Below are 21,863 nucleotides of genomic sequence, written 5' to 3'. Positions count from 1 at the left end.
CCTTGCAAGCTGTGTGTAAGTGATTCTTTGGACAGGCCTATGCTACAAAATTAGGTTGGTGTATCTACATTACTTAGGGGTGTAAAAAAATTATACCCCCCTGAGCAATGCAGTTATATCAAACTAACCCCGGTGTAGATAGCGCTGTGTCAACAGGAGGGCTTCTCCCATCAACATAGCTTGGGGAGGGGCTTGGTTAGTGAAGACCCAGAGAATAGGTGGCCCATAAATCTTGCATTTGGGGAGGCTGGGCATGAGTGCTGAAAGCTCCTTAGAAGCTAGTCTGCCTTTTGCTCGCTCCTCTCCTCCCCTGAGGCCTCCTTGCCTGCTGCTTGTGCCTCTACACCCTCTGCCTCAAGGTCTGCCCACCGCTCACACCTCTTTGCCCCTCCCGTGTCCTGCCGAGCCCAGCACACCACTTGCACCTCTCTGCCCCTCCCCTGAGACCTGCCGTGCCCACCTCTTTCTTCATGCTGCTATTGTTATTCCATGGAACATCAAGGGTGGAATAAAAAGCTGAGTTTACTCCAGGGTGAGGAAAGAAAGGAGCCAACAACCCCCTGGCAAAGCTCAGTGCCCCAGAGAAAACCTGCCCCCTGCTATTGCAATCACTGATGTACTGGGGATATGACGGGAAAGGGACTGTCTGAATTAAGGCAGGATTAATCAAGGCAGGTAATGGACAACAAACTACAGCAATGTCATTAACCACCAACACACTCATGCTCCAGCCAGAAGGGAAATGAGCGGGAATTCTTGCTGTTCAGCCATGGACACACTTACACAATGGCATAGCAGTGAATGATCTGTGGACGCTGGTCTGGTTAAACAATTGGAAATGATCACTCAGTGAGATCAGAACTAGAGTGTAGTGAGAAAACTGTGTAAAGCAAGTAGTTGTGGCTGAGTGGTTAAGGTGATAGATTAGATAGCCATTGGTGGCTCCCTGAATAGGTTTGAATCTTGCTAACTACAGAGGAACTTGTGGTTCTTTAATTTCAGTGCCTGAGAATCCTTGGTGTCAACAGGATCTAGGTCTTGTCTCACTCTCAGGCTATGTCTACACTACAGAATTATATGGCTTTAGTTAAAGCATTTTAATTAAACCGCTGTTGTGTGTCCACACTATGCGGCTTGCGTGACCAGAGCACATCCACGTTAGCAGCTCTTGGATCGCCACAGAGAGCAGTGCACTGTGGGTAGCTATCACACTGTGCAACTGGCTGCATGGTGCTTTGGGAAGGGTTTGCAATGCCTCATGGGCCAGTACAGCATCACATGATGGCGGTTTCTCTATCCCATGGGCATCCTACTACATTGCCAGCTGCTTTTCAACTGAAGTGTGCGTGGCGGGGCAGAGACTGTGTGTGTGGGGGGGAGAGGGAGTGTGTGTGTTAGAGAACAGTGAGTGTGTCAGCACGCTGCCTCTAAGTTCAGACAGCTGCTGGAAGCAACCAGTCCTGAGGCAGAGGGAGGGGGACAGCCCCAACACCAGCCCCTCACTGGCACAGCTCAGCACAGCAGTCTCTGTCACACACACACACACACACACACACATATATGCTACTACCTGCCTAGCTCTGTCTCAGAGGTGCTGGAACAGGGGGGTTTAGACAGCCATGGCCCAAACACTTTTTACCAGCTGTAAGGATGAACGACAGAAGGGTGGACAGGGTGGAGTCTTGGGGGGAGGGGGAAGGCGTTTTGTGGGTGTGGCCTCGGGGGGAGGGGTAGGACGAGGCGTCAGGGAGAAGGGGTGGTGTGGGGTTGGGGGCCTCAGGGAGAACAGGCAAAGTGAGTGAGGGGCCTTGGGGAAGGAGCATAATGGGGGCACCACAGTTCGGACACCGATGCCCCCCACACTATGAGGAAGCTCCCGCCACCTGCTCTCTGTTGGTAGTGCGGGAGAGAGCAGCATTCCACGGTAGTGATTTGCTCCTTCCTGCCGGAGCAGAGCAGCAGAATTTCCCAGAGCTATGCAAGAGGAGGGGCCCATGCCTCTGTAGTAGGAATGCAGGGCAGGTGAGTTCACAGCGGGCATTGTGGGATACTGGCGGAGGCCAGTTGTGGTGATATAATGACCAGTAGCATTTACTCTGACACTTTGTCAATTTAAGTTTGCTGCAAAAAGCTCTAGGCCTCTCATCGAGGTGGTTTTATTTTGTCACCAAAACAGGGCAGTTTTGTCTCCATACGTGGCATTGCAGTGTGTACACCAGCCAAAAGCTGCCGACCGAGGGAGCGTAGTGTGTTTTTCACACACCTGAGCAATATAATTATGCTGAAATAACTTTGTAGTGCAGACCTGGCCAAAGATTCACACACACACACACAGCTTGCAAGGAAAACTTCACCTGCTCCTCTGCTTTGCAGAATCCAAACACAAGCAATACTTGTCAGGCCTCAGTGGGGGTGGGCAGAGATTCAGGTGTGGGCAGACACAATGCTTTAACTAACAGCAGGCACCATGGCTTAGAGGCTAAAGCACCTATTTCATAAACAGGAGTGCCTGGGTTCAACGCCTTGTGGGGTGGCTTTTGGGGCACCTGGTATTGGCTACTCTCAGAAGACAAGATTCAGAGCTAGATGGACTGTTGGTCTAGCCCAGTGTGGTTTTTCTTATGGTTTAAATTACACTCACAGGCACTGATAATAGAGTTACTGAAAGTTTGGGAGTTAAGAGCTGATAGGTCAGTGTTCCAAGCCCATCATAGATGATCCCCTCCCTCTGGGACAGGAGCAGGTCTGGGCTCTCACACCAAATGGCTCATTGTGGCTGCCAGAATCTGTGGGCAGCTCATTTAGTTTATGTCCAGGGTTGAGTCCTGCTTTGTGCACGATGTGTGAGAATGAATATCCTAAACCACCCTTTAAAATAAATGCAGCAAGACGTGTTATTGTCCCTGCCCCAAAGCAGACAGACCAAAGGAGAAATGCCATTGACTATACGGTAATACTCCACTGTCATTTTACCTTTTTTGCTTGCTAAACTCCCTCCCAACCTTGTGGGGTCCCAAACCCTGGTATTGAGCCTGAGCCAAGATGTCTACACTGCAAATTTACCACCCCACGGCCCAAGCCCCAGGAGCCTGAGCTGGCATGGGGCAGCCCTAGATGTTTCATTGCAGTGTGGACGTACCCTAACATTATGTCAACACTGTCATAAACACACCCAAGTCACTATTCTCAAATCCTGGGTCAGTTGATTCAGGATTGTGGGGCTTGTGCTGCAGGGTTATAAAATTACAGTGTAGACACTTGGGCTTGAGCCCAGCCTCTGAGACCCCATGAGGGGTGAGGGTCTCCGAGCCTGAGCTCCAGTCTGAGCCCAAATGTCTACACTGTAGTTCTTAGCCCCACAACCTGAGCCCCAGGAACCTCTCAGAAGATCCAGGCCAGCTGGGCCACAGGGCTTTTATCACAGTATAGATACACTCTCAGGGTATGTCTACATTGCAATGTAAGCCCAGGGTTAGTAGAAGTCATGTCAGCAGCCTCAACACATAAACATAAGGAAAAGACCCAGCCCAAAATAAGCTGAGCAGTGTCCTTTTCCCTCAGGTTCTTAAGTCCAGCAACCAAAAGTACTTTAACATGAGCCATCCCCTTTCTGCACCCCACTCATAGCTGTTGTCTTCAGTCAGTACAACCCCAGAGTTGCATCTGTAGAGTTCTCCGCCCATCCTGGGTGGAAAAAGGAGGAAAAAAGAAGGCACCATACTCACTATGTTGTTTAGGAACTCACTTATCCAGCAGCAACCACCCTATCCTAAAGTTGCTTCAACCTCTAAATATTAGTATTAGGCTCCAGGCCCCTTGGCTTTGGAAACCATGTCCCCTGCCTAGCAAGTGCTATTGAATTGAGGGTGAGTCCCTCAATTGGGGTCTGCCAAGCACAGTTCTGCTGCCCTCGATTCGCACAACAAGGATAACAACACTTTATTTCTCCTGCCCCAATAACAAGGAGACTGGGAATCCAACACCAGCCAAAAGTGATCATTTCGGCAAGCAATCCCATCATGCTGAGCACCTAGACAGGGTGGGTGTGCCCATGCAAATGAGATCAGATCCAGAAGTCCTCTTCCACAGCTCATCCCTAGATGTCAGGGGAGAGCTCATTCAAATCCTGCTTACATATTTAATATAGAAATTTCCAACATACTGTAAAATCCACATGCAAACTCATACACGAAACCTTTGAAGACAACTTCCTGAGGGGGGTCTGAAGCACCTGCTGCTGGAGGGAAGGAGGGAGCTGTGGGTTGGGATTGAGGAGCACTGTAAAAAGGAGGGGGCTGTGGGTTGGGATTGAGGGGCACTGGGAATAGGAGGGGGCTGTGGGTTGGGGTTGAGGAGCAGCATGAGGAGGAGGGGGCTGCAGGTTGGGATTGAGGGGCACTGGGAATAGGAGGGGCTGTGGGTTGGGATTGAGGAGTAGTGCGAGGAGGAGGGGGCTGTGGGTTGGGATTGGGGCACTGGGAATAGGAGGAGGCTGTGGGTTGGGACAGAGGAGAAGGGTGAAGAGGACTAGGTTCTGGTTGGGAGTGAGGAGCAGTGTGCATAGGAGGGCCTGTGGGTTGGGACTAAGCGGTACTGGGAATAGAGGGAAATGGGTTTGGGCTGAAGAGCATCCTCATTTGTGATCCAGCAGGACAGGGGAAGGCAGCAGGTGATTCTAATTCCTTAGGGATATTCTGTGTGTTTGTGTGCAGGGGAGGAACAAGCTATATGCCCAAAGGCCTTTTATTCCTCCAACCTGCAAGGACATAGGTGATGTCAGGAAGTTGCCCCTTTAATCCCACACACACAAAGGCCCTTTTTAGGAAACGGAAAATCCTGAAGAGAAAAAGTAACGTCAAAGAGGACTCCAGAAACACAGATTTTTAAGATCTTGGTGAGTAGTTTATCACCTGACCAGGGACTTGAACCCTGGACCCTCAGATTAAAGGTCTGATGCTCTACCAACTGAGCTAGCCAGGCTCACAAAGAAAAAGAGCAAGTTGGTGCAGAGGAGAAACTAGTCAAGAAAAAGAGAGCAGGAAACAATAGGGGAAACCTGCTGCTCTCTCTTTCTCTTCCCAGCCCTAGCCTGGCTTGGTATTAGTGCTGGTTAAAAAGAGGGGGAAATATCGGCATCTATCAGCCTTTTATACCTGTACAAGAATCAGGCACAATACAGAGGTACCCATCTGCAAGTGCCAAATGGTTGGATTGGCTAATGCAACCTGTAGAAGTCCAGGGCACACTAGGATATAGAGCCAAGTGTACATCATCATCATTATTTCAAAGTAATAATGATAATGATAGGAAGGTTCACAATTGACTAAGTAGTTACATACAAAGGTGTACATTTGGCAGTGTACATTGGTAAATTCTGGATCCTTCTCAGGCTCAGGTTGGCCACCCTGGTCTAGATGCAGAAGTTACAAAATTTAAACTTGAAAGAGGGGCCAATTTTCCCATCATTTCACACCTTTACATCCAAACATGATGACTTTCTGAATGAGCCCTCCTCGTTCAGCCAGAAGATTTGGAGTGGATGTAGGAGTCACTGCGTAAAATTCTCTGGACTCTGTTATGAATCAGGTCAGAGCAGAGGCACATAGTGATCTAGTCTGGCTGTAAAATCTATATATCAAAACCAAAATGGTGTTAAATTAATCCTCAGAAACGGCTGTTCCCCATCCAGATCCCAGCAAAGGGCAATCCAAGGAAGCGGGCTGTTTAGGAAGGAAAGAAGAAAGATGTCCTTCTCTCCCTGGAGGAATTGGGCTCTGGGCTTTGGACAGACAGGAGGGAAAATAAATGGCCACACGATGGCAGCAGAACTTACGAAATGAAACACAACAGGCTTCTATCCACATGGATTCTGAACAGTGGAACGAACCTGACTCCCTATCATGAACAGCCAAAAAGCCATTTCTTTCTAGGGCCGGGAACACTAGGAGAAAGAGTTCCAATAATTCCTGCCCGTTTACTTTTGAATTATTTGACATTATAAAGAAAATTGTAGCAAAATTAGTCTAAACTTGAGCTGCCTGTTATTAAAAGCTGGTTCCCCAATTCAGTTCCAACTGCTCTGCTAGAAACAGCCCCAGGTGTCACCCCAGGAAGAGAAAAAAGAGAAACCCCCAGTTGACACTGCCCTTGGCTCCAGGCTGCTGTTCCGGGATGGGTCTGATTGTTTTCTGCTGAGGAGGGAACCAGTATAGGCCTCTGGTGCTATGCTCCTAGCAGCTGCCCAGCCCAGGCTGTCCTCTGCCTCAGCTACTGCTCCCTGCATGCTCTAGAGTCAAACCTGCAGGGCCCCCAGGAGAACAGAGGCTGGGACAGGGCAGCAGCCTGGGTTGGGCTGGGAAGATGCTGGGAGTTCTCGTTCCCTGAAAACTGGCCTGGCTCCCTTCTCAACAGCAAACAAATCAATTCCACGTCCCCATCCCCAGAAAAATCAGCCTGGAGCCAAGGGCAGCATGGGACGATTCCCTTTAGTTCCCACCGAGGCATGAGAGAACCCAGGGCGTTTCTAGCAGAGCTTATGGAACTGATTGGGGAAACCAGCCTTTAATAACAGGCAGTTCAAGTTTAAGTTAAGTGTTTTTAACAATGTTTACAACATCAAATAACCCTTCAATCGTAGTGTCCTCATCCATAAAATGGCTTCAGCCTTATAGGTTCACAAGTGCAAAACTAAACATCTCTTCAAATCCAAGGGAGTGGAGATCAGTCAGTGTTCAGAGTCATCCCACATAAAAGAACCATGTTGTGGTACATACTGGCCCCATCATGTGGCCATAGCCTTTCCCTCCTCTCTGTTAAAAGTTTTGGTATTTTGCACAGAAACTTTCTTCCCTCAGGAGAGACCTGGGAACCAGGGCTGCCAGCCAGACAAACACCTTTAAGAGGAGGCATCCCTCTCCCTGTCACAAAATGATCTCCCTTTTTCAGTTCAGTGACAGCCAGAAATGTTACTTATCCCAGCAGAGCCGGAGGATTGAAAGCAGCTACATCAAACCGCCGTGTAGCTAACAGGAGTGAACACAAACACTCCCTTGTATCTGAAGAGATGTTTAGTTTTACCCTTGGTAAACTACAAGACTAAAGGGAAAGATGCCAGATATAAAGAGTAAAACACGAAACAATCATCATAGTTATGCCCATAGTGACTGCAAAATCTTTCTATATTCTTCTTATTATCATCAGTGTATTATTTTCTCTGGAGTCTAGACATTGACTATACCTTGACCAAGAAATTTAGATCTTGATAAAATAATCGACTACCCCTGGTTAAGGCAATGGACTTGACACCCACTGGGGTGTCCCTACAGAGGTTCAAGTGCTAACAACAGTGGCTGCCTTTTAGCTATAGCTTTTAATCAGGGCAATACATTGATACAAATTCCTGTTAAATAATTTCTCAGCCAGAGTCCTTCACCCACATTCCTTAGGGCACTGGGCCACCATGTGGATGTTTCATTTCCCTCCTCAATTTCACACAGAGACACAATTTCCTTTGCACGGGTCCATGAACAGCGAAACCTCCCTGTGTCTCTTGTCTGAGCCAGGGCATTCAATTCTATTGAAACCTTCTCTCCTGCAATGGCAATGGTCAGACAGAGGGGACATGGCCACCTTCACCTCTAACAGTGAGATATTGGCTCAGCTCTTTCTTTATGCTGCTGTTGTTAGTCCATGAAACATCAAGGATGGAATGCAAGGCTGAGTTCACGCACCAACCCCCTGAAAAATTTCGGTGCCCCAGAGAAATGGAATGATATGCTAGAGATTTGAATAGGAAAGGGACTGTCTGAATTGTCAAAGTGGGAAGTGAACAACAATCTATAGCAATGTCGTTAAACACAAACACACTCTAATCATGCTCCAGCCGGAAGGAAAATGGGCAGGAAATCTTGCTGTTCAGCCATGGACACACTTACACTAATGCACAGCCGTGAGTGTGTTGGGGAAGCTGTACTGAGCAATTTGAAGTGACAATTCTGTGCGAACAGAATCATTGTGTAGTGAAGTAACTATATATCAAGTAGTTATGGCTGAGTGGTTAAGGCAATGGATTAGAAATCCATTGAGGTCTCCCACGCAGGTTCAAATCCTGCCAACTATGGAAATGTTAGTGTATTGTCATTGCTGTTGTCTTAGTGCCTGAGCATCCACAGAGCCAGATCTGGTCCCCCTCTTAGGGTATGTCTGCACTACCAGCCGTATAGGCAGGTGGGGATCTGTATATTGTGTGTCGTTAAGATGCGATATATTGATCCCCGAATGTGCTCCCTCTCGACTCCGGAACTGTAGCAGAGGCGATGGGGGACCAGTGGACCTCGATCCCACGCTGTGTAGACACCAGGTAAGTCGATCTAAGATACTTTGACTTCAGCTACGCTATTCACGTAGCTGAAGTTGCGTATCTTAGATCGATCCCCTCCCCCAGTGTAGAACAGAACAGCCCTTAGGCAGGCTACACTTAAAATACTGTTGTGATACTGCTATAGCACTTTGGAATAGACTGTTGCTACAGTGAGTGGAGGGGTTTTCCATCCCTCTAATAGCTACATTGACAGAACAATCTTTCCTTTCATTTAGCACTATCTAACCAGGGTTCAGGTCAGCTTAACTATACTGGTTCAGGGTGTGTGGATTTTTCACACCCTGAAAGACGTACTTGTTAGAGGGTTTATCCCTTCACCCTCCCATTCCCTGGTCCTTCTCGCATGAACAGAGAGCAGCAATACCTGAAGTTCAAAGGTGCAAACAATTCAATGTTTATTGGGGTAAACTTCCAGCAAGCAATGATTCCAATTTGCTTCCTCAGTATCCCCCTTCCCAGCTCTGACAGCACAGAGCCTTGCCTGTGTCCCTCTTCCCATTCCTCCCCTTAGGGTATTTCTACACTATGGGATTAATCTGAATTTACAGAATTCGAAATTCGGAAACAGATTGTATAAAGTCGAATGTATGCGGCCACACTAAGCACATTAATTCGGCGGTGTGCATCCATGTACCGGGGCTAGCGTCGATTTCTGGAGCGTTGCACTGTGGGTAGTTATCCCATAGCTATCCCATAGTTCCCACAGTCTCCCCCGCCCATTGGAATTCTGGGTTGAGATCCCAGTGCCTGATAGGGCAAAAAACATTGTCGCAAGTGATTCTGGGTACCACCACACCCCTCCCTCCATGAAAGCAATGGCAGACAACCGTTTTGTGCCTTTTTTCCTGGGTGAACACAGCAGACGCCATACCATGGCAAGCATGGAGCCCGCTCAGCTCAAGACAGCAGTCATGAACATTGTAAACACCCCGCGCATTATCGTGCAGTTTATGCTGAACCAGGACCAGAAAAATGAGGCAAGGAGGAGGCGGCAATGGCAGCGCGGAAATGAGAGTGATGAGGACATGGACACGGACACAGAATTCTCTCAAACCGCGGGTCCCGGCGCTTTGGAGATCATGTTGTTGATGGGGCAGGTTCTATCCATGGAACGCCAATTCTGGGCCCGGGAAACAAGCACAGACTGGTGGGACCGCATCGTGTTGCAGGTCTGGGACGATTCCCAGTGGCTGCGAAACTTTCGCATGTGTAAGGGCACTTCATGGAACTTTGTGACTTGCTTTCCCCTGCCCTGAAGCGCCAGAATACCAAGATGAGAGCAGCCCTCACAGTTGAGAAGCGAGTGGCGATAGCCCTGTGGAAGCTTGCAACGCCAGACAGCTACCGGTCAGTCAGGAATCAATTTGGAGTGGGCAAATCTACTGTGGGGGCTGCTGTGATGCAAGTAGCCAAAGCAATCATTGAGCTGCTGCTACAAAAGGTAGTGACTCTGGGAAATGTGCAGGCCATAGTGGATGGCTTTGCTGCAATGGGATTCCCTAACTGTGGTGGGGCGATAGATGGAACCCATATCCCTATCTTGGCACCACAGCACCAGGGTACCCAGTACATAAACCGCAAGGGGTACTTTTCAATGGTGCTGCAGGCACGGGTGGATCACAGGGGACATTTCACCAACATCAACGTGGGCTGGCAGGGAAGGTTCATGACGCTCGCGTCTTCAGGAACACTACTCTGTTTAAACGGCTGCAGCAAGGGACTTACTTCCCGGACCAGAAAATAACCGTGGGGATGTTGAAATGCCTATAGTTATCCTTGGGGACCCAGCCTACCCCTTAATGCCATGGCTCATGAAGCCATACACAGGCAGCCTGGACAGGAGTCAGGAGCTGTTCAACTACAGGCTGAGCAAGTGCAGAATGGTGGTGGAATGTGCATTTGACCATTTAAAAGGTCGCTGGCACACTTTACTGACTCGCTCAGACCTCAGCCAAACCAATATCCCCATTGTTATTGCTGCTTGCTGTGTGCTCCACTATCTCTGTGAGAGTAATGGGGAGACCTTTATGGCAGGGTGGGAGGCTGAGGCAAATCGCCTGTCTGCTGATTATGCGCAGCCAGACACCAGGGCGATTAGAAGAGCACACCAGGAAGCGCTGTGCATCAGAGAAGCTTTGAAAACCAGTTTCATGACTGGCCAGGCTACCGTGTGAAAGTTCTGTTTGTTTCTCCTTGATGAAAACCCGCCCCCTTTATTGACTCATTCTCTGTAGGCAACCCACCCTCCCCCTTCGATCACAGCTTGCTTTAAAAGGAAATAAAGTCACTATCGTTTAAAAATCATTTATTCTTTATTAATTGATTATAAAAAGAGGGAGAGAACTGACAAGGTAGCCCGGGTGGGGTTTGGGAGGCGGATCAGAGGGAAGGAAAAGGCCACTAAAAAAAGGTTAAAATAATGACAGCCTTTTGCTTGGACTGTCCACTGGGGTGGAATGGGAGAGTGCACGGAGCCTCCCCCACGTCTGGGTGAGGAGGGTATGAAAAATGGGGAGGGGGATTATACAGGGGCTGTAGCGCCAGTCTGTGATCCTGCTGCCGTTCCTGAAGCTCCACCAGATGCTGGAGCATGTCTGTTTGCTCACGCAGCAGCCCCAGCATTGCATCCTGCCTCCTCTGATCTTCCTGCCGCCACCTCTCATCTTGAGCGTCTCTCCTCTCCTCACGTTGGTCCCTTCTGTCCTCACGTTGGTCCCTCATGTCCTCACGTTGGTCCCTCCTGTCCTCACGTTCACTGGCATCTTTCCTATACTTTGAAACCGTGTCCTTCCACTCATTCAGATGAGCTCTTTCATTGCGGGTGGATTCCATGATTTCCGCGAACATCTCGTCTCGCGTCCTCTTTTTCTGACGCCTTATCTGAGATAGCCTTCGGGACGGAGAAGGGAGGCTTGAAAAATTTGCAGCTGCTGGAGGGAGGGAAAAAAGGAGAGAAGTTTTAAAAAAATACATTTTACAGAACAATGCTTATACTCTTTCACGGTGAACAACACTATTCACATTACATAGCACATGCAATTTCTGTGCAAGGTCGCATTTTGCCTCTTAATATTGAGTGCCTGTGACTTTGCTGCTAGAGATCACAGACGCAGGTACGGGCAACAGAATTCGGCTTGCATGCGGCCATGGTAAGCCATTGTCTTTCATCTTCTGCGTCCTCCTTTCCCACATACCAAGCAAAGCCTGTTGAGTGCTGCGGTTTTCCTGTTAACCTTCAGCAGCAGAAAACAAACTAACCACCCCCGCCATCCAATTCTCTGGGATGATCGCTTTATCCCTCCCCCCACTGCATGGCTGGTATCAGGGAAGATCCCTGCTAGCCACATGTGAAAAGCTTAGCGCCAATCCATCCCCCCCCTCCTGCGCTTGGCTTACTACAGGGAAGGATTTCTTTTCAGCCACAGGCAAACAGCCCAGTAGGAATGGCCACCTCTGTCCCCTTAATTAAATTCCCGTATTTCAACCAGGTTACCATGAGCGATATCACTCTCCTGAGGATTACACAGCAAGATAAAGAACGGATGTTGCTTGAATGCCAGCAAACACTGGGACCATACGCTGCCAGGCTTTGTCATGCAATGATACCAGATTACTTGCTACTAGCATGGTGTGGTCAAGTGTCCTACCATGGAGGACGGAATAAGGCTGCACTGCCCAGAAACCTTGTGGAAAGGCTTTTCGAGTACCTCCAGGAGAGCTTCATGGAGATGTCCCTGGAGGATTACTGCTCCATCCCCAGACACATTAACAGACTTTTCCAGTAGCTGTACTGGCCGCGAATGCATCCCAAGTCCTCAGGGCAAATTAATCATAAAAAACGCTTGCTTTTAAAACAAGTTTTATATTTTAAAAGGTAAACTCACCTGAGGTCCCTTCCATGGGGTCATGGTCTTGGGTACTGGCTTGGGAGGCTTGGGAGGGTACTTCAGTCAGGCTGAGAAAAAGATCCTGGCTGTTGGGGAGAACGGAGTGCTGTGTGCTCTCTGCAAGCTCGTCCTCCTCCTCCTCCTCCTCCTCTTCCCCATCCGAAGAATCCTCAGGTGTGGCTGATGAGATTATCCCCGCCTCGGAATCCACGGTCAGAGGTGGGGTAGTGGTGGCGGCCCCCCCTAGAATTGCATGCAGCTCAGCGTAGAAGCGGCATGTCTGCGGCTCTGACCCGGAGCGACCGTTTGCCTCCTTTGTTTTCTGATAGGTTTGTCTGAGCTCCTTGACTTTCACGCGGCACTGATCTGAGTCCCTATTGTGGCCTCTCTCCATCATGCCCTTGGAGATTTTTTCAAAAGTTTTGGCAGTTCGTCTTTTCGAACAAAGTTCTGCTAGCACTGAATCCTCTCCCCATATAGCAATCAGATCCAGTACCTCCTGTACGGTCCATGCTGGTGCTCTTTTTTGATTATCGGCCTGCATGGTTACCTGTGCTGATGAGCTCTGCGTGGTCACCTGTGCTCTCCACGCTGGGCAAACAGGAAATAAAATTCAAATGTTCGCGGGGCTTTTCCTGTCTACCTGGCCAGTGCATCCAAGTTCAGATTGCTGTCCAGAGCGGTCACAATGGTTCACTGTGGGATAGCTCCCGGAAGCCAATACCATCGAATTGCGGCCACACTAACCCTAATTCGAAATGACAATATCGATTTCGGCGCTACTCCACTTGTTGGGGAGGAGTACAGAAATTGATTTTAAGAGCCCTTTATTTCGAAATAAATGGCTTCGTTGTGTGGACGGGTGCAGGGTTAATTCAATTTAATGCTGCTAAATTCAAATTAAACTCATAGTGTAGACCAGGCCTTAGCAAAACATAACTCCAATTCCCCCCAACACTTCCTGCTTGACTGCAGCCTATATAGTAAATCTTGAGTTCTGCTTAGCTATACCTTAACCAATCATTTTACTAAAATTTAACTAGCCAATCCTAACATATTGTAACATTATCTAACCAATTATATCCCACCACCTTAATTGGTTTACACTCAACAAATTAATTATACAGCAGACAGAAACAATCACAGAACCAGACAGAGATTATACAGACAAACAATAGGGAAGTGGGGACTACAGTGCTAGAACAACAAAGAAATAAGGATTTCACACCCCAACTATTGATAAGTGAGTTCTTGCCAGACAGGATGCTATCATGAAAGAGGTTGTGGGTGCTGGTTGCTTAACTGTCTGGCCCACAGGGCAGGATTTTGAGGTTCACCATTACTTTCTCAGAATGCAACAACCAAACTTAAAACGTGAGCAGGGAGATTACAACACCGCAGAACTCATAGAGCTCCAGGAAACCTGTAACTTTAGGTCTGGGTGTGTGTGTCTGAAAATCAGGTGTGCTATAGAAGGTCTTTAGGAGTTGAAAGCGATGCACCATTTTGACCTCCCTAAAGAGTTCATCAAATATTAATGAAAACTAGTGTTGTTAGATTATATTCTCTGTAGTATTAGGATGATGGACTGGTCTAATATGCCAGTTTTAAAACTCTTTTTTCCTATCTCTTGGGTGTTCTGTTCTGGTCTCTGCATAGAGACATGGTTTCAAATCCCACTCCTGACATGACCATTTTCTTCTATCTGGAGAAAATGGCCTCACTTCAATCTCCTTTGGAACAATAGAACGTCATTTGCTTAGCATTTCTATTACAGTAGTTGCGAGAGAAGTTCCAAACCAGGGGAAAACACTGCCTTTTCTCTCTACCAATCAATTTTTGTCTTCCTTCATTCCAAGCCATTTTCTCAAATACATCCATATTTCCCACACTTTTTTGTTTAGTGTTCTTTGCTTTTATGAAACTTTAGGGTCATCATTTAATTGCCACACAACCGTACTTATGAAGTAAAGTGAAACACAACATTTTTCTCAACTACATCCATAGCTTCTATGCTTTCTTCCTCATTATTTTTTTCCTTTCATGGAACTTTAAGTTCAAAAGGAGGGGGTTAGCCTGCATTTTGAGGGAAAGAATAGACCATCATTTGGGAGACTGCCAGCTACATAACAAATCTCAGCGTAGAAGAATCCCAACCCTTTGTCCTGCATATTTAGCTCCCAGCCAGCAGTTTCCCCCTCACTTTTCTTTATGTTGAGCTAACTACAAACAGCCTCCTGTATCCTTTTCATGTCAGAGAAATCTACTGACTACTGATCACATATCCACTACTTTCCTGGCTAGGCAGGGTTGGGGTGTGAGGAATCAGAACATAATAATTGGAGCGCTCTAACCCATCCTTTTAACATACAACATCATATTCCCCTTTTTAAATAACGTTTTTCCCATAATATTTTTGAACACTCATCATCTTGCATGTCTTCAAACGATGTTAACGCAAGCTCTGAGCTACAAATTTCCTTACTGTTCCATTGGTATTTTTAGCACAGTATATTGATTTTTATTGATTTAATCTTGTTTTACTCTCAGGCTGGTTTTTATAAATCATCACAAATGCAGTAATGAGGAGTTAGAGAAATATGCAAGAAATGAATACCGTGTGATCCAGTCGATAGGCAGAGAGCTGACTCTGTCCACAGCCTGAAACAATCTCCATGACAATAAAGAAGGCTGGGAAGGATATGACATGGAAGTACTTATATGCCCAATGCAGAGCTGGAGCCAATGTAAGAAGAAGTGGAGAAGCTAAAGATCACTGAAGGGGGACAGTCAGCTCCTGAAGGGTTATTTTCCCCTCTCTTAGCTAGGCTAGAATAGAAGAGGAGAAAATTCTCTCTCACTCTCAGAGGATGATGGAAATGTCAATTTGTCCTCTCTTCCTCTTCTACTAAAGCTCAGAGACAGGAAGAGACATTTCCTGCCTAAGAGCCTCAAGAGAACAAGGCTAGGGAGCAGGCAAAGCTAAGGGCCCAGTTACATGGAATCTAACTCCTGTCAGCTCATGAGAGGTGGTATCAAAACCCCTCCCTGGGCTTCTAGGAAAGAGTTAGTATTGGCTTCATGTGTTTTCCTGGAAGAGCCCCTAGGTAGGAGGAGGAAGAAGAAGAAGAGAGGGTTGCAATGGGCCTAAATGAAAGCAGAAGAGGATTGTTCTTCTTGGGGTTTGTTTGTTTTACTCTTGTGATCCTTGTGCAGGAAGCTGAGGCATCATTTGAGTTTGTGTCAAAGCTTTTGGTTGGGCTCAGTTTGTGATCCTGAGCACTGGGGATCCTTCACCCTCCATTCTTGTCCCCTCAGGGCAATGGAGAACGGACCAGGTTCTAAAATTAGATAGAGGAGCCAGAGAAAGCCTAGTACAAGTGATAAAAACACCCTCTGTTACCTCTCTGGTGGTCTAGTCTATTCATTACGTTTCGGTGCTTTTATCACCGCAACCCGGATTTGATTTCCAGTCAGGGAAAGAAGCTTTTCAACACATGTCTTCACTTGTTGACTCCTCAATTGATACTTCATCATGCTCAGATGCATTTTGGAGACCATGCTAAAATCAAACAGCCTGAGAACAGAGCATAGGTATGTTCCCATTGTGGATCTTTCACACAAGTAGAGCTGGTCTGATCATTTATTTCCTTGCTTGCTAGCTAGCCTAACCTATATAATAATAATAATAATAATAATAGTTCATTTTGCTCCAAGATGATTTTTTTTTCCAGTTTTTTTGTTGAAACAAAACTAAAAAAAAAAATCATTTTTGGCCCACCAAAATATTTCAGTAAATAAAATATTCATCCAAAAAACTTTCACCCAGCTCTAGAGACTAGTTTTTGGAATTAACCATCTGGAGAGAAGGATCATTAGCTTCTTCCATTCCTTAAGTCTAGCTGCTGAAGGGTTCTGAGAATGAACCAGATTTCATAGCCTTCCACCTGTATACCGCTGGTTGCCATCTTGTTCAAGGTGAAAGGCAAGGTGGCTTAGTGGCAGATCTATGTATAGCCCTCTGGTCAAATGTCTACAGAGGAGTATTTATTTTGCATTGCATATAAAAATAAAATAAATTGTGTTGAAACCTAAACCTGGGATCAATGTGAAACATGGCAAGTTTAAATCAAGGACAAAATCTCTACTGAGTTGAACAGAAGGAAGGCTTTTTCATCAGGTCCTTTCAAATGCGAAAAGTTGAGATGGTTCTTAGAGGTTCCAGGCACATAATTGGCCAGAATTTTCAGAAGATCTCACACCCACCACTACAGCCAGATTTTCAGAAGAACTCAGCTCCCAGTTAGGCACCTACATTTTTGCCCAGTTTTTCATCTTGGGTCAACCTTAATGTCTATTGTTGTTATTATAATGTTGCAGCCTGGACTTTGAGGTGCACAGTGGAAACATGCCGACATTCTGCTATTAGTCAGTGGGAAGCTTTGATTTTCATATGGTCTCCAAAGCCCTTCCCAGCATTATTTAGAAAAAGGGGGAGTCAGGAAAAAAATCACACATTTGTTTGAATTGCAAGTGTAAGCCAGCCTTTCAACACACAGCACCACTTTTCCCTTTTGAAATAACATTATTTCCTTAAAAAAACGAGGAGTACTTGTGGCACCTTAGAGACTAACAAATTTATTTGGGCATAAGTTTTCGTAGGCTAAAACATAAACCTCTTGTTCTTCTTCAAATGATGTTACCACAAGCACTGAGTTACTAATTTCCTTACTGCGCACTTGACGTTTTAAAAAACATTGTGGAGTCCTTGTGGCACCTTACAGACTAACAAATTTATTTTGGCATCAGCTTTTGTGGGCTAAAATCCACTTCATCAGATGCAGAGAGTGGAAAATACCCTAGGCAGGTACAAATACACAGCACATGAAAAGATGGAAGTTGCCTTACAGAGTGGGGGGTCAGTGCTAACGAGGCCAATTCAATTAGGGTGGATGTGGCCCATTCCGAAAAGTTGACAAGAAGGGGTGAGTATCAACAGAGGGAAAATTATTTTTTGTAGTGAACCAGCCACTCCCAGTCTTTATTCAGGCCTAATTTGATGGTGTCCAGTTTGCAAATTAATTCCAGTTCTGCAGTTTCTTATAGAAGCCTTGTGGCACCTTTAAGACTAACAGATGTATTGGAGCATAAGCTTTCGTGGGTGAATATCCACTTGCGTCTGACAAAGTGGGTATTCACCCACGAAAGCTTATGCTCCAATACATCTGTTAGTCTTAAAGGTGCCACAGGACTCTCTGTTGCTTTTTACAGATCCAGACTAACATGGCTACCCTTCTGATACTTGTTGAAGTCTGTTTTTGAAGGTTTTTTTGTTGAAGAATGGCCACTTTTAAGTCTGTTATTGAGTGTCCAGGGAGATTGAAGTGCTCTCCTACTGGTTTTTGAATGTTACAATTCTCCATGTCTGATTTGTGTCCATTTATTCTTTTGCATAGAGACTGTCTGGTTTGTCCAACGTATATGGCAGAGGGGCATTGCTGGCACATGATGGCATATATCACATTGGTAGATGTGCAGGTGAACGAGACTCGGCTTATGTGGCTAGGTCCTATGATGGTGTGTACAGTGCCCTTTCAAAGGCACAATCACAGTGTAGAAGGAACCCTAAGGCTGCTTTTTTGTAAGTTGAGATTCCTTTTTTGACATTTGCCTTCTGTCTTTGTTCCTTCCCTCTCCAGCTAGCAAACAGGGGCTATTACAAGGCTGGTTAGATGCTACTTTCTAGACCAGAGTGCTGGGGTTGATTTAGCATGCTGTTGCCATCAGCTGGTCAGAGAAACCAGGGAGGGAGGGTGAAATTCAGGATTCTTCCACCAGGGGGAGGTGCTGTTGGACTCATCTAGTGGGGGAGAGTCTGAAAAAGCTTCTCAGCTCCCAGAGACGGGACAGACATGCTGGGTCCCCACACGCCACACACATTCAGGTCCCCCTAGGGAAAAACTCAAAAGAAGCCCGGCCCCAGGAGTGTCAGAGAAGGGAATCACTGTTTGCCTTAACAGGTGGGTGAGGGAACCCTGCAGGTACTTAGATCCCTCTAACATCTGATATAGCCATTTGTGAGGAAGGTCTGGGGAAGCAGAGGAGGACAAGGAGAGGGAAAAAGGGCTTGCAGCTGTTGTGCAATCACCATGCTCCCAGCAGAAGGGTCTGGGGGGTTCAGCACTTCGGCTGCTAGTTGAGGACACAGAACTCAGAAGATAGGAAAGCTCAGAGCCCCATTACACAGAGTCAGAATGCGATCAGCTCACACCGAGGGGGAGCTACACCCCTCCCTTGGTCTCTATGCCAGAGCGCCTACCAACTCAGTGTCCTTCCGGGAAGAGTGTCCAGGTCAGCTACTGAGAGGGTTGTGATGGGGTAAATGAGGGCAGGGGAGGATTGTTCCTCATGAGTTTTCTTTGTGTTGCTCTGTGATCCTGCTGAAGGAAGCATCATTTGAGTTTGTTTCAGTGGCTTGGCTTGGGCTCAGGTTGTGACCCTGAGCACAGGGGTTCCTACACTCTCTGCTCTTAGCCCCTCAGGGAGTGGACAATGAGGCAGCTTCAGAAATTGGACAGAAAGTAGCCTAAGAAAGTGTAGTATAAGTGAGAAGACAAACATTATCACTTCCTCTGTGGTCTAGTGGTTAGGATTTCATACTGCCACAGCCTGGGTTCAATTCCCAGTCAGGGAAGAGTGACTTTATATCAAAAAACTTAATTTATTCTTCACTTTCAATTTAAACAAATCCATGTTTTTTCCTGATTCCCCCATCTTCTACACGATGTTGGGTAGGGCTTTGGAGACTATATGAAAATCAAAGCTTCCCACTGACTAGTAGCAGAATGTGGGCATGTTTCCACTGCACACCTCGAAGTCCAGGCTGCATGCCCTTTTACACAAATAGACATGTGCAAATTATTTTTCCCCTTGCTAGTTAGCCTAACCAACCTTTTAATAACAATAATAGACATTCAGGTTGACCCAAGATGAATATTTTTTCCATTTTCTTGCTGAAACAAAACCAAAAAATCATTTCCGGTTAACCGAAATATTTCAGCAAATAAAATATTCATCCAAAAAACTTTCATCCCACTCTATATACAAGTCTTTGGAAGTAACCATCCCTGAGAAAATGACCATTAGCCTCTTCCATTCCTGAGATCTAGCTGCTGAAGTGTTCTAACCATGAACAATGGGCCTTTCACCTGTTGGCCACTGGTTACTACCTTGCTCAGGTAGCCACTGATGAAAGGAAATGTGGTTTAGTGGCAGACCTACTTTTATCCCTCTACCTAATTAGGGGTGTTTGTTTCACATTGCATATAAAAATACAATACATGCATTTTGTGGACACCTAAAACTGGGATCAAGATGAAACATTGTGATTGTAAGTCAATGAGAAAATCTCTGCTGAGTTCTACAGAAGGAAGGTTTTCTCATCAGGCTCTAGCACACAATAAAAGTTCTGAAGGTTCTTAGAGCTTCCAGACACATGGGTCAGAACTTTCAGAAGGTCTCACACCCACCCCTAGAACTCAACTCCCACTTAGGCAACAAAAATTTTGGCCAGGTTTTCAGAAAGGCTGAACACACTGAGCGCTGAGCTATTTTGAAAACAAAAGGTGATAGAAGTTGTGGGTGCTGGCTGCTTGGCCATCTGGCCCACCATGCAGGAGTCTGAGGTTCAACATTGCTTTCTCAGAATGCTAGCAACCATCTTTTATTCTCTTAAAAAGTAAGCAAGGAGACTACACATAAAAATCAGCTCTGCTTCAGAAGGTCTCTAGAAGTTGAAAGAGATGTGCCATCTCTGCCTCCCTGAAGAGTTCATAACAAGTTAAAGAAAACTAAGATTGATAAAACACTTAACTAACTTCATCAGGCTGGTTGCATGGTCTAATGGGTCAGATACAGCGTTGTGTCTTTTTGTCATTTGTTGTTCTCGGCTCCATATGGAGGCATGTGTTCAAATCCCCCTCCTGACACAATCATTGTCTTCTACCTAAAGAAATAGCCTAATTTCAATCTCTCCTGTAACATTACAACACCAACTACTTAACATTTGTATGAGAGAAGTTGGAGAGAATTCAAACATCTTCAAAAGTAGTGCATTCAGGGCACCTAGCTGGGTAAATTCCAAGCTCCTTATCCAGAAGAGACTTGGCATGGCTTGAAGGGAGGCAGGCTTGGCAGTTCAATGTACAGGTGGAGGGAGAAGGGTGAGGTACATTGATAATGTAGAATGTGAGACTCATAAGCTGTGGTTATGTGCTCTGAGAGTTATCCCCTTGCTTTCCATTTAAGGTCAGGGAGGGATATTATAACCAAGTGTTCTGGCAAAACTTTCCCCCCGGCCTGGTCAGTGAATCCTATGGTAAGAAACTTTCCATGTATTTCACTGCATTTCAGTTTCTTGTGTTGTTGGATGGGGCCTGAGGTGCTGGAAGGGAAATGTCCATGGAAAGCTTGGACATTGCTGTTCTCCGAAAAAAGGCAGGTATTAGTTAGACACTATTGCTTCTCGTATTCCTGTGGAATCCGAGTCAAACTGAAGAATTCCTGTCTATCCTAGAGAATCATTCCATTGTAAATACAAATGAAATGAGATCTGCAGGTCAAGTCAGCACCTTTTAAAAATATTTACTGAGAATATTCTTTGCCTTGTTGATAAGGACAAGAAGCCCTCTTTTCCTTTCAATTTCAAATGTGAAATGAATGGAGATTTTCATTGAAAAACTTGTATTTTCTAGGGGGAATTGAACCCAGGCCATGGCTGTTAAAACACCAGAACCTACTGCTTAAAGCACCAGGTAGGGCTGTTTTTTTTCTGACAGCCAGTGTTGTTTTTCTCAGCTTCCTACTTCACCAATGTCAGATGCTGGTCCATTCTCCATTGCCCTGAAGGGACAAGAACAGAGAGTGAAGGAACCCCTGTGCTCAGTGTCACAAGCTGAGCCCCAAAAACGGATGGCATGGTATCATAAACTCAAATTATGCTTCCGGTTCCTCCACCAGCATCACAGGAGCAAAATAAAAAATCACCAGAGGAGCAATTCTCCTCTGCTTTCATTTACCCCAGGGCAATCCTCTCCACTTCTTCTGTTTATAATCTGGAGGCTCTGCCAGGGGAAAAATCATTGAGCTGACAGTATTTCTGGAATAGAAACCCAGAGAGGGGGGTTGATGCTACCTGATGGGATGCTGATTCATTATAACAGGTCCCTTGGCTTTAGCTTCCCCCAGTGTAGCTCTCTTTTGTCAGCTCTGTACTCTCAGGAAGCCGACAAAGTGCTGAACCCTGCTTCTCTCAGGCCACCGGGAGCCTGGGGATTGCACACCAGCTGCAAGCTCTTCTGTCCTCTCCTTGTCCTCCTCGGCTACCCCGGACTTTTTCCCACAAATGATTTCATCAGATGCTGGAGGGACCTAAGGACCTGCAGGTTTCCCTCACCCACCTCTTAAGGCAAACAGTGATTCCCTTCTCTGACACTCCTGGGGCCACATTTCCTTTGAGGAGCTTCTCCCCAGGGGGTCTGATATCCTGCAAAAATGTGTGTGTGGCTTGGGGAGAACCGGCTTATCTGTCCCATCTC

The 21,863-nt window shown here is 46.4% G+C and overlaps 2 non-coding genes and 1 pseudogene across 2 annotated transcripts; 2 read left to right on the top strand and 1 right to left on the bottom strand.

The window, feature by feature from the left end:
- Positions 1-21,863, top strand: part of LOC135889359 (zinc finger protein 850-like) — a 452,984-nt pseudogene that overhangs the window by 118,757 nt on the left and 312,364 nt on the right.
- TRNAK-UUU (transfer RNA lysine (anticodon UUU)) lies at positions 4,908-4,980 on the bottom strand. The gene has a single exon. It is a non-coding gene; the product is annotated as a tRNA-Lys (tRNA).
- Positions 8,039-8,119, top strand: TRNAS-AGA (transfer RNA serine (anticodon AGA)). Its single transcript has one exon. It is a non-coding gene; the product is annotated as a tRNA-Ser (tRNA).

Source organism: Emys orbicularis, chromosome 15 (genome assembly GCF_028017835.1).
Source record: "Emys orbicularis isolate rEmyOrb1 chromosome 15, rEmyOrb1.hap1, whole genome shotgun sequence".
Lineage (NCBI taxonomy): Eukaryota > Metazoa > Chordata > Testudines > Emydidae > Emys > Emys orbicularis.
Note: the sequence above shows the minus strand (reverse complement) of the source record. Positions and strands in the feature narration are given on the sequence as shown.